The sequence below is a fragment of the Rhinolophus sinicus genome, chromosome 8, assembly GCF_057876585.1.
Source record: "Rhinolophus sinicus isolate RSI-liver-muscle chromosome 8, RSI-T2T, whole genome shotgun sequence".
NCBI classification, from domain to species: domain Eukaryota; kingdom Metazoa; phylum Chordata; class Mammalia; order Chiroptera; family Rhinolophidae; genus Rhinolophus; species Rhinolophus sinicus.
Window position 1 is genome coordinate 62,279,400 of NC_142508.1, and position 12,724 is coordinate 62,292,123.

Consider the following 12,724-nt stretch of genomic DNA (forward strand, 5'->3'; position numbering starts at 1 on the left):
ATACTTCCTGACTCTAAGCATTTTTTTCAGCTCATGCCATTCTTTCCATGCCATGTCATGGAATTCTGCATCTCATTATGGATAACAAAGTATTTTTTCCAGGTTTACTAAGGTACAATTGACAAATAAGGTTAAATATATTTAAGGTGTCTGATGTGATGATTTGGTACAAATACACATTGTAAAATGATTACCACAATCAAGTTAATTAATACATCCATTGCCTCACAGTTATTTTTTTGTCCTGGTGGTGAGATCGCTTAATATCTACTAACAAATGTCAACCATACAACACAGTATTATTTACTATAGTCACCATGCTGTGCGTACGATCCCCAAAACTTATTCATCTTGTAACTGAAAGTTTGTACCCTTTGACCAACATCTCCCCACTTCCCAGCTCCTGGAAACCCTATTCTACTCTTTGTTTCTATGACTTCAACATTTTTGTGTGTAGGTTCCACATGAGTGAGATATAAAGTATTTGTCTTTGTCTAGCTTATTTCACTTAACATAATGTCCTTCATGTTTATTCATGTTGTTGCAAATGGCAAGATTTCCTTCTTTTTTTAATGGGTCAATAATTTTCAATTGTGTGTGGGTATATTTGCATCATATTTTCTTTATCTAGTCATGTGTCAACAGACAGTTGTTTCATATCTTGGTTATAAAAATATATATATCTATGTAGATATATCTTCATGATATATCTACATAGATATATAGATGTCTACATATATCTGTATCTATAAATGTATACACACACAAATATAGAACTGGGATTGCTGGATCCTATGATAGTTCTGTTTTTAATTTTTTGAGGAACCTCCATACTGTTTTCCATAATGGCTGTACCAATATACATTACATCAACCATGTATAAGAGTTACTTTTTTTCCACATCCTCACCAACACTTACCTTTTATCTTTTTGATAAGTCATTTAAACAGGTATGAGGTGTTATCTCATTGTGGTGTTGTTTTGCATTTCTCTGACGATTGGTGATGTTGAACACCTATGTACCTCTTGGCTATTTGTACATCTTCCTTGGAAAACTGTCGATTTAAGTCCTTTTCTTCTTATTTAATCAGGTTGTTTGCTTTTGAGTTATATGAGTTTCTTATATATTTTAGATATTAACTTCTTATCAGATATATGCACATAGTTTCTCCCACTTTGTAGGTTGCCTTTTCATTTTGTTGTTTCCTTTGCTGTGCAGAAGCTTCTTAGTTTGGTGTAGTTCCATTTATTTTTGCTTTTGCTGTCTTTGCTTTTGGTACCACATCCAAAAGATCATTGCCAAGACCAATGTCAAAAAGCCTTTTCCTCATGTTTTCTTCTAAGAGTTTTAAGTTTTCAGGTCTTATATTTAAGTCTTCAATCCATTTTGTTAATTTTTGTATCTGGTATAAGCGTCCAATTTCATTCTTTTGAATGTGGATAGTTTTCCCAATGCTATTTATTGAAAAGATTATTCTTTCCCCTTGTGTGTTCTAGGTATGCTTGTTAGACATTAGCTGACCATGTGGGTTTATTTCTCAGTTCTACATTTTATTCCATTGATCTGTGTGTCTGTTTTTAATCCAGTACTCTTTTAATTACTACAGCTTTGTAATATAATTCAAAATTAGGAAGTTTGATGCCTCCAGCTTTGTTCCCCTTTCTCAAGGTTCTTTGACTATTTGAGGTCTTTCGTTATTCCATGCGAACTTTAGAATTGGTTTTTTATACTTCTGTGAAAAATGCCATTGGTATTTCAATAGGGATTGCACTGACTCTGTAGATCGCTTTGGGTAGTACGGACATTCTAACAGTATTAACACTTCCAACCCATGAACATGGGTTATCTTTCCATTTATTTATGGCTTCTTCAATTTCTTTCATCAATGTCTTATAGTTTTCAGTGTACAAGTTTTTCACCTCCTTGGTCAAATTTACTCCTAAGTACTGAAGATTGAGAGAATCTGTTGACAGCAGAGCTGTAAAAAAAAAAAAAAAAATTCTAAAGGAAATTCTTCAGGTTGAGGAAACTTAGATAAGTAGGAAGAAATGATGAGAACCAGAAATAGTAAATACTTAGGTAAATATAGATATATATTTTTTCTTTTTAAATCTTTAAAAGACTGACTAATGAAAATATAGTAACACCGAACTGTTGGTATAATGTATATAAATGTACTATATATGAAAACAATATCACAAAGGAAAAAATAGTACAGGGAAATAGACCGTTGTAAGGCTCTAATATTTTAAAAAACAGCTTCACTGAAATATAATTCACCCATTTAAGAAGCATACAATTCAATGGCTTTAATTATATTCAAAGTAGGGTGGTATAAGACATTTTTAAAAATAGGGAACCTAATGTTGAATTGGTAGTTGTTTCATTGTCACGATGAAAACATGTGCTCCAGTTTACCTCCTCAAATCATCCCCCAAATGGGCCTGGGAAACATGGATTACTTATTGAATATAATTTATAGTTACAAAGTTAATTCTACTTTAATCAAGTCTCTTAACAATTTTTATTCAAAAACTCAATAATTTAGAATTACAAAAATATTAAACATGAAAACACAGTAAAGGATAGACTGACTGGAGTTTCCATAATAAGGACCTCTACAGGAAGAATTAATATGTGTAAAAATTTCTCAACCAAATGGACTTTTTGAAACAACAACAGTTTGAATCTGATCACCAACTTGAATGACCCCTTCTTGCTGACAGCATTACAAATGGGAACTAGATGGTCACAGATTATATTTTCTATAGAAGACAAGACCCAACCAGATGGTAACTTGGCAATCAAACAAGAAGAATTATGGCTGGTGCATTAAAGGTGCTAAAATAAGCTCATTGTTTATCAAATACATTTTATTTAGAAGGAGACAGACATTCTACATAGTACAATGTTTCTCAAATGTAAAAAATATACATTAAAGTGAAATCCCACAGAATCTCAATTATATTACTTAAATATGTACAAACATAAAATCATAAAATTAGGTATTAATATAATGCATTTTTCTTAAACTCCTATAACTATAAAACTAAAACACATTTACAAATTAAAAATTCAAAAATATCTAAATAAAAATATGAATGATAAATTACTTTATTAAAACTAAATTTTGCTAGTGTTGAGTTTACTGTAGGGTGATGTTTCTTCAGTTCTTGTTCTACATTTAATGTGTTTCTGTATTTTTAAATTTTAGTATTACCAATGTGAACACTGCCTCTTTATAGAAAAGTGGTCTAAATGTTCACCGAGTTGAACATTATAGTTTTCTGTACTTTAAGATACGTAAGTTAAGCCTTAAGGTAATTTTTTTTCACAATTTAAAAGCTTTGCTTGACACTACAAACAAATAAATTGGTGTGATCAGATTTATACTTAACCAACCCCTGCTCATAAACAATCTTGGAGTGCCTATTTTAATAAGGTGTCATTGTTAACATTGTAGAACTATGTTTTATTTGAAGACACATTTAAATATTATTATTTAAATCAATACTAAATAACCTGATTGATAGGATTTAGAACAGAATGTTGAACACTGTCGAATTATTTCAAGGAGGTACCTAAGACAGGGTCTGTGCAATACAATGGCTGTTTCAAATTTAATATGGAACCAAGTGCTGCAAAGTACGTTCTTTTGGGTTCATGGTGCCTTCACCACCATGCTAGGCTATGAATCAGTCCTCTTTGAACCACTATGACATCTTCATTTTTAGACTGCACCATGGTATTTCTTTGTATTCACTAGCTAAGAATGTGAGAGAAAAGCAAATATGAATAACGGCTCTGAAATCACAAGTCAGTACTTGGTTATAGGAGGCCATTCAGACTATTCGTGCTATTATTTATAATCAATAAGACGAAAGCACAATTTAAAATGGTCAGAGAATTCTTTTTTTTATAGCACTTAAAACCTTCTAACATATTACATATTTAACTTCTTTGTTTATCATCTATATTCTCCATCCCCACAAGAATGTAAGCTCATTAGGGAAGCAAACTGTTTTTCCCCCGTAATGTATCCCACATAAGTACCTAGAGTAGCATATAACTCATAATAAGGACTCAGTACATGTGTTGAAAGGATGAAAAGTTTATCATAAGATGACATCTGGGGACACCCCAATCTGTCAAGATTCCCAGATTTAGAAATACTGGCACGGAGGAAAAAGTTTCGGCTTTGGAATCAGAGACCTGAGTTTGGATCTATTTCTTAGCTATTATCTCTTATTCTGCTGCTTACAAGCTGCATGATTTTGGGCAAGTTACTTAGATTCAGGAAGTGTGTTGTTTTCTCTCTAGTAAAATGTAACGTTTGTTAATGAGGAAAATGGCTTATACATAAAGTACGTAAAATACCAGCATATATGGAGATCATTATTACTAATAGAGATGTGCTAGAAAAATATTTAATTACGAAAAACTAAGGTAACATAGGAAACACATTTGGAATAAATGAAAAGGTAAAAAAAAAGGACGTAAAACTTCCACTGAAACAACTACATGACAATACTCAGAAGATGTTTTCATAATAATCATGTGTCAGATGTTTGAAAGAGCTTGGCTATAGCTGTAATGGCTGTAAAATAAGCCAAAAACAAAGAACAAACAAGAAAACAGGAATAGATGAAACACAAGAAATAAAATAAAGATGATCTTGTGACCTCAGCTCCAAGAGTTGTTTTCCTCCCTGAGCATTCAGTACACTTTATCTAGCCACCTTCTTCCTACATCTATGTCCTACTTGGCCCATCAGGAACCTTAAACCTGAAGGAAGACTTACCCTACTGACTGAACCCTTAGGTACTGTGCATGACTGGGTATTTGGCAATAAACTGAGGTAATCTCGACATTTTACTAGTGTCTCACAACCTCTGAAGGAAGAGGTGAAAAGCGATTTACTATTAATAAGAAAAAGCAGTGCAAATGTATTCTGTGGTTTAAGTTTTGCTGCCAAATGGAATTCTCAAAATTCCTTGGAAATACAAATAGATTTAAGATCTGTCTCAGGTAAATGTTATTTATTTTATAAAAGGAGGGTAAAATATTAGTTTTAGGCAAGGGACGTTTCATTAGTATTCACAGTTCAGCACATACAAAAAAGCAATTCTGGATGGCTAAACTCCCAAACCATGATCCAGTGATGCAAAGTGGTTTGGTAGATTCAAATGGGTTTGCCCTCCAACATCCTTACTAATGCTAAAAAATGGTTAATTGTGAAATCTACCCTTGAAAATTAATTGGGTGTTAACAGCCAAGCAAACACAAGCCCATAAACTTTCTCTTGCCCTCACTTGTCACCTCGTTCTGCCAATGTGCTAGTTCAACTGCTGATCTTCTAAAGTCCCAGTGTGCAGTAGAAATTATCTTAACCAACCTACACTTAGCTGATTCACTACATTGCCCTGCACTCTTCATTCTCTCTATAAAAACATGATTGATACACACCTTGCTGAAGGTTCATGGCTAATAAGCTATTCTGTTGTATGGCCAGGTACTTCTTCCTCTAGTTAAGCAGCTTACTAAGGATTATTTGTGTTTGTTTCCAATACTGTTTGTGTCTGTTGTACTTGTTACTTCTATTACATACTCTGCTTAACTATATGTAAGCTTATAAAATAGCGCAAAAAGAAAACTGTAGGCTGTACAAACAACAACAACAAACTAAGTTGAATGTTCTAAAAGGACTCAATAAAGGTCACTAAAAATAAACTGAATTAGATATGGATGAGACGCTATAAAAGATTAGAAGAATAATTGTAAATATCTAGAAGTATTCTGCATTCAAATTGTTTCACAATGTCTTTACTATCTCCAAAAAAATCAAAACAGAAATCATACATCACGCATTAAGGGTGTGACTTAGGCGGGGGCTTTGAGAACACCCATTAATAAACTATACTGAAAAAACCTTAACAACTTTACATCTAAAGATTGGTGAATGAATACTGTTTTATGTTTCAAAGACAGTAAAATGTTTAAGTACTAACATTTTGATTAGTCTCAGCTATAACCAACATTTTTGGTTAACTGACCAATTACAGGTCCCAAAGGTGTTAGTGAAGAGGGTTCTACTCTATTAACCTTGATTGTTTCTCCTCTGTGTCAGAATGCTGGATACTTCAGATTATGGTTTCCCCACCACCATTAATTTCTATTGAAAAGCATCTGCTGAAACATATTAGTTGTTAGCTAGAACCTAAGGATTTCTTGCTGAATTTCAAATTTACTGTAAGATTTCAAAGAGGAAGTAATAACAAGAAATACAACTACCTGAGAAGAATAAGCAGAAAAAAAGCAAGAGTAACTAGGAACATTGAAAACACAACTTTGAAAGGCAGGCGAGACGTAAGGAAGCATGAGTGTTCTAAAAACAAAAACAGACAATCAAAAGAAGGAAATTTAAAGTAACACCAAAAGATGGCTGACTGAGTCACTCAAACCTGAAGACACAATTGTAATTATTGGTTATAGTGAACAAGGTTCATCAAATGGAAAATGGTTATTTAAACTATAGTGTATCCATAGTGTGGAATTCTATGTAGTTGCTAATAATGAGAAAGATATGTAGACACAGACAGGAAAAAACTCTAGTGCTTTAACGTTGAGTAAAAAATTCAAGATGCTGAAAAATATGATCCAATTTTGTTCAACATTTTGCATATGTAGGTGTATATGCAGAGAAAAAGTCTTAAAGAATATACAGAGAGCTGACAGCAATGGTTACCCATGGAGAGTGGCAGTTGGATGCAGCATACTTTATATTCTTATACATCTACAGGGCTCATTGTCTTATAACAATAATTTGTTATTTTCTAAGTAAATAACAAACACTCAGCTTCAGAAAAAGGCAATGTGAACAATGTAAATACACAGAATTGGAGGTTTTAGAAAAGCTACTTTATATCTCAAACACTTTGGATATTGTTAATGTTCATAGGTTTATGACTTCTGTTGTGATAGTGGAAAACAGAATGAGACGCCTTTTCCAAAATAAAATGACTAAGAAAGCCTAAAGGAATGCTCTAAAAGAAATCAATGACACCATGGATGATGGGTCTTGAGATTATCATACTAAGAGAAATAAGCAGACAAAAAATTTGAGAACCATATTTCACTCATATATGGAATATAAAAGTGAAAGCAACAAATGAACAAGACAAAGAAACAAACAAACTCATGGACGCAGATAACAATTTAGTGGTTACCAGAGGTGAAGGGGGAGGGAGGAGTTAGAAGGTAAAGGGGGGGTCAATATATGGTGACAGATGATTTGACTTTGAGTGGTGACACACAATGCAATATATAAATGATGTCTTATAGAACTGTACATTTGAAACCTATATCATTTTATTAACCAATAAATTTAATAAAATACTAATGAGATAAACTGATAACTACATCTCAACTTGTCTGTTTGTCTTTTTGCTCTGTTATGGAGCATTTCGTTTCACATTAATTCAGTCAGTGACATGTCATTTCATCAATTCTATTGAATTTTCTGTTTTGACTGTCATGTCTTCTACCCTTTAAGAATTCTTTCCTGCTTTGATTTCTCCTTTGCATGGAAGCCTATTATGTGTTATCTCTGTTTCTCTGTCTCTCTTTGTGAATCTAAGAATTCAAACTAAAGTTTAAAAATGTATGTGTTCCTTGCATTATCAACAGTTCCTCCGGGGGCAATGATTCATTTTCCTCATTTTATTGTTTCACATTCATTTTGCTGGTTTTGTTCATGTTTTGGTGATCTTTATGTTCATGTTTATAAATGAAGAATTAAGTTGTTTGTAGTAGGTGGTTATCACGGATTTCTTGTACCTCTGTCTTAACTGTGTCATGTTTCTCCAGCAGGATCTCCCACCTCCTCCTGAGCTGGCTATCACCTTTGATATAATGGAAAAAGAATGCCAACAGGCTTATGATCCATGAACAGGCAGCAACAGATAAAGAAAGGAGTCTTTGCCACCATGTTGAAGGACACTTGTGTATGTGAGAAACTGTCAGTATATTGATAGAGCATCTGCTACTAAATATAAAAGTAGTTATCATGGTTTTAGTGCAAGGACAAATCCTTTACTGAAGCGTCTGTACAGGAGGGAGAGGATGTCTTCAGTCATCATGTCTCTTTTGTCTCTAATCTGTGACAATTTCTTAGTCTTCCCTTGTGTTCCCATGATCTTGACACTTTTGAAGAATACTCATTATTTTGTAGACCATCTCTCAATTTGACTTTGTCTAAAATTTTCCTCATGACTAGGCTAAGATTATGCATTTTTGCCAAGATGATGCTAAACCCAAGATGTTACAGCAAGAGTGCATCATATCGGAGGTCCTCACACTGGTTGAAAGTAACTCTTAAAGTATAGTTAAGGTGGTGTCTGCCAGGATTCTCCACAGTAAACTTATTTTTTTCTTTGTAATTAATTCATATCTTTCAGGGGAGATACTTTAATGGGATAAAAGAAGCAAAAGATAACTTCTTTTTTGTCATATTTCCATCCAGCAATTTCAGCATCCAGGGATGATTACTGCCACCAATAATTATTTCTACAGTATTTGCCAAATGGTGATGTTCTATTTCCATTATTGGAATTTTAAGTGAGAGCTGACCTTTTGCCCCAATTTATTTAATTTTTTAAATGTAAGTATAGCTTCATGGGTATTTATTTAATGTTATGGGTTATAATCCATTACTGGCATTATATACTCTATTCACATGGGTTTTAAAAATTACTTTTTATGGTTGATTTCAAATATATGTTGCTGAGAAAACACAATCTGAATATCACTTTTTTGACATTTATTGAGATTTCCTTTGTGACAAAGCACGTGGTTAATTTTTTGTAAATTTTCTTTGTATGCAAGACATAATAAACATTCTTTTTTGCTTGTGAATTTTTTCATTATGAACTATATGACATGTAAAAGTACACCAAATGTAATTATATGCTTAGTGGATTATTATAAAGCAGACACCTATGTTACCATCATCCAAGTGAAAAAACAGAATCTTTGATAGTAACAGAAAAACATTCCAAGTGCCGTATTTCAACAGGTCTTCCTTGTTCACCCTTACCCCTTCAAAGAAAACCAATTCCTTGATTTTTATGTTTCCTAGGTACCTGCTTCTCCTAATAAATTTACCACCTACATATTCATTACTAACACCTATACTTTAGTGAAAAAATATATATTATGAAAACATGATTAGTCAATTAATATTACAAAAGGAAACTTCAAAAACAAGGAGACAAAGTAAAATATTTCATAATGATAAGAGGTTCAATTCACTAAGACTGCATTACTGTCCTAAATGTGTATGTATCTAATAAGAAAACTTCGAGGCATGTGAAACAAAAATGATAGACATAAGACAAATAAAACAGTTCCTTCTCTTAATTGAAGATTTTCATACTCCTTCTTTGGTAATTGACAGGACAGGCAGATAGCAAATAGGAAAAGATACAGAAGTGAACAGCTATCAACTGGTACTAGTCTACACGTAACAACAGCAGAATATATGTTTTTTGTCAAATGTATATGGAAAAGGTGGTATCTCATTGGATTTTAGTTTCCATTTTCATAGCTAATGAGCACAAACACACTTTCATGTGTTTACTGGCTACTGGGCTATTGCAGATGCTCTTGGGGCTCTGCCTTTAGGGATCCCTACCTAGGACAGCTGCTATCAGGACTGATATTAGAAATATAGTCTAGAAAAGGTCCTGGAGTCTGGCAGGCTGTAGCGATGTAAATGTTAAGACTTTCACGTGTGGAGAATGAGGATGTGATACAGGTGGAAAGAAATGTACCAGCCTGTGTAATTCTCTGGCATTTCAGAGCAACGATGAAGGAAGTATTTGGACTGTGGAAATGGGTGGTTATTGCAGAACACCACTGATTTATTGAAGAGAATGACAGACTTAGGTCAACTAAGCACCAATTTAAAGCAAAGCAAATGGCACCAGAGCAATAACTAGTCAAATCTCAGCATGGCCCCACTGGGGAAAAATCTTGGGCCTGCTACAGGAGGAGAGAAATTTAATGGCAAAAGAGAGTGGCAGCATTTGGCTAATACGTACCGTAGACACTGGCAGAATATGCCTGGGAGTAGATGCTAAGGGTGAAGGACCATGGAAGTGGAATGCAAAGCTGCTTAACGGGGGAACTTTTCCATGATTCAGACAATACCCTGACAAGCGTCCTTGGAGTCAGCTTTTAATACACTGATGAGGTGGTTCTTGGAAACCTGAAAAGAGCAATTAAATAGAGATATAATAACTGGTGGGATAAACTATTCAGGAAGCAATAAAAACCTCAGGGAAGTGGGTCTGCTGGAGTGGACATGTTATATAACACCAAAAGCCTAGCTCACTGTGTTCCGGAAGGATTTGGAAGATGCTTCATTTACCAGCATCACAGAGCAGCTTAGTAGTGACTGTCCTCCGTAGTTAGGGACTTTAAAGGTGACAGTGTGACAGAAATGGGATCCCTTCTATAAATGTGGTTCAGACACAGGACTACCAGAGATTATGTGGTAGCACTTAATTATCAGGGAAAAGGTGGAAATAAGTACTACGACAGGCAGCAAGTTTCGAATGGCAGCCAGGGGGTGCTTGCCCAGTAAGGATTTATGGAGCTGGCTCATAGAACTTGATGTTACTAGAGGCTAGACGGGCAGTCAGTGTGTGTGCGCGTGCGTATAAATATATTCAAAAGAGACCAAGATTGGATGAGCAGAGAGATGAAATCAGCTACTTCAATGAAAAACTATAATCCCTTGCTCAGTTTCTAGACCAGAGCCAGTTCTCAGATCCAGAATCCATCAGTTGAAAGAGAAGCTAGGGTTAACTTGTGGCCACAGACAGCAAGAGAATATGGTAGTGGCTGACTTCATCTTGCTGGGATCTTGTTTAATGAGCTCTGAAATATACTGTCTTATATTAATACAGCCTATCCACTTCAGTTTCATTTGATTAGTGTTAATATGGTATATCTATTCCCATCCTTTAACATTTAACTATTTACATTTTAAGTGGTTTTGTTGTACACAGCATATATTTGGGTCTTGCTGTTCTCTATACAATCTGACAATCTCTGCCCTTTAGAGTATTTAGGCCATAGGCCATTTACACTTAATGTGATTACTGAAGATGATGTTTAGGTCTATTTATCTTGCTATTTGTTTTGGATTAATTAGGCATTTTTGATAATTCCATTTTCTCTTTTGCTAGCTTATTAACTATAACTGTTTGTCATTTTATTACTTTCGGGGATTTATAGTATATAATTTTAACTTATAGTCTACCTTCAAGTAGTATTATACCACTTATAGTATAAAAACTTTATTACAAAGTTCTTTTATTTCTGCACATTTTCTTTCATAGATTTTGTGATACTGTTGTCATGGATTTTGCTTTTCCATGTTATAAAAAATACACTGTTATTATTTTTGCTTCAAATAGACAATTACTTTTAAATACATTTAAATGAAAGAACTGTAAAAATTTACCAACGTAATTACCATTTCCAAGGCTTTTCATCATTTTCCATTTGTCTGAAGAGTTTCCCTTAACATTTTCTTTTTAGTGTAGGTCTGCTAATGATAAATTCTTTCAGTTTTTGTACATCTGAAAGCCTTTGTATTTCACCCTTGCTCTTGAAAGATATTTTTGCTGTTTATAGAATTTCAGTTTAACTTTTTTTCTTTCAATACTTCAAAGGGTTTCCAATGTCTTCTGTCTTGCATTGATTACAATGAGAAATCTGCTGTCATTTTCATCTTTGTTCCTCTGTACGTGGTATCTTCTTTTCTCCTGTTGCTTTACAAACATTCTGCTTTTCAATGACTTTAAGCAACCTGATTATGATGTATCTTAATGTAATTTTCTTTGTGTTTCTTGTGCTTGAGTTTCATTGAGATAGTTGGACCTATTGGTTCATACTTTTCACCAAATTTGGGAAAATTTCAGCTATTTCTTTGAATATATTTTTTGTCCCTCTCCTATTTGTCCTTCAAGGGTTTCAATTACACATATAATAGGTCACGTGAAATTGTCCCACAAATCATTGATTCCCTGTTCATTATTTTTCTGTTACTTTTCTTTCTGTGTGTCATTTGGATAGTTTCTATTTATATGTCTTTAAATTTGACCAATCTTTTCTTTGGAATATCAAATCTGTTGCTACCTTCCTGCCATGGCATTCTTCATTTCAGATAGTTTTAGTCTCACAATTTCAATTAGAGTATTTTTTTTTTATATTTCACATCTCTATTTAACATGCTCCTGATTTATTCTAGCTTCTTGAATATCTGGAATTCAGTTGTGATAGCTGTTTTAATGTCTTCATCTACTAATCCTACCTTCTGTGTCATTGTTGGTTGGATTTAGATTGATCAATTTTTCTCCTCACTATGGGTGGCAAAATGTTGTCCCAGTCTGTAGCCTGTTCTTTCATTTATTTAACAGTGTCACTGAAATAGCAAACGCTTTCAATTTTGCCAAAGTCAAACTTATCTTTTTCATTTATGGTTCAGGTTCTTTCTCTGCTATGTATAAAATCTCTTGCATAGCCTAAGGTCACAAAGATTTTATCTTGTATTTTCTTCAAGAACTTTCATAGTGTTAGGTTTTTTATTTTGTTCCAATACCCATGTAAAATTAATATTTGTATAAGTGAAGTATGGGTAAAGATATTTATTTA

At 33.7% G+C, this 12,724-nt stretch overlaps 1 protein-coding gene across 13 annotated transcripts in view; it reads right to left on the reverse strand.

Moving 5' to 3' along the window:
• The window catches only part of PMFBP1 (polyamine modulated factor 1 binding protein 1), a 384,114-nt gene that overhangs the window by 217,806 nt on the left and 153,584 nt on the right, over positions 1–12,724 (reverse strand). For all 13 annotated transcript variants that reach the window (XR_016022045.1, XR_016022038.1, XR_016022042.1 and 10 more), the window contains 2 exons: positions 10,102–10,268; positions 920–1,979 (listed from right to left, as the gene is read on the reverse strand). The gene's annotated coding sequence lies outside the window, so the exon portion shown is untranslated. The remainder of the gene's footprint in view (positions 1–919; positions 1,980–10,101; positions 10,269–12,724) is intronic.